This window comes from Micropterus dolomieu, linkage group LG01, assembly GCF_021292245.1.
Source record: "Micropterus dolomieu isolate WLL.071019.BEF.003 ecotype Adirondacks linkage group LG01, ASM2129224v1, whole genome shotgun sequence".
NCBI lineage: Eukaryota > Metazoa > Chordata > Actinopteri > Centrarchiformes > Centrarchidae > Micropterus > Micropterus dolomieu.
The window spans coordinates 2,353,404-2,354,204 of record NC_060150.1 but is presented as its reverse complement, the minus strand read 5'-3'; positions in this window follow the sequence as shown (position 1 = coordinate 2,354,204).

The window sequence follows — 801 nt, the reverse complement described above, 5'->3', positions numbered from 1 at the left end:
GTCGGTAATTTCTGTCCTATTAGCTTTTCAATATCCTCAAATATGTGATCTGGGGCCGACGCCTCCAAATCTAGTCCTAAACAAGCTGTTAGACAAACCGAACACACAGAAACATCAGAAACAATCATAATATATATCAGGTCCCCACACATCCCCCCCAATATATTGATAGGTTATATAATATATATTTAGCTGTTCTACGACAGGCAACTATGCACCACCGTCTGGAATAATCATCAGCAAATGTAATGATAACCATTACTAAAGTTAACAAACTGAGATGAACAAACAGTTTCTAGTAATAGGGTGTTTCCTGCTGCAGTTCCACGTGCGGTTTGTTCAAGTTGTGTTGCCACAGCTGCGGGTGAGTCTCTTTTTCAGATGTATTAAAAAGCTGAAAACTAGAATGTGATATGAGTTTTCTGTAGGAGAGTTTTGTTCCTGGGATCACAGCACAGTGCAGGTTCCAGAGCGGGGCCCCTGGCCAGACCAAAGTGTCTGACGGTGAAACAACTCTTTGGATGCTACAAAGCGATCCATTTAAACTTTATAAAATCGTACCCTACCCACAAGTTCTTTAATATATGTTATTGTGCCAACATGTTATCAGAGAACTGTCTTCTTCCAGAAGTTACACAAAGCCTCTGATTTTCTGCAGTAAGGAATGCTTAATCCTTGACATGACAAGTACAAAAAACGTTTCTCACGTTTCTTCTGGCCTGAGATGATCTGACATGTATCTTGTTGTGTCTTACTAGATTGTCAGGCTGTTTGATCACAGACAACATTTGTGGACTGTAG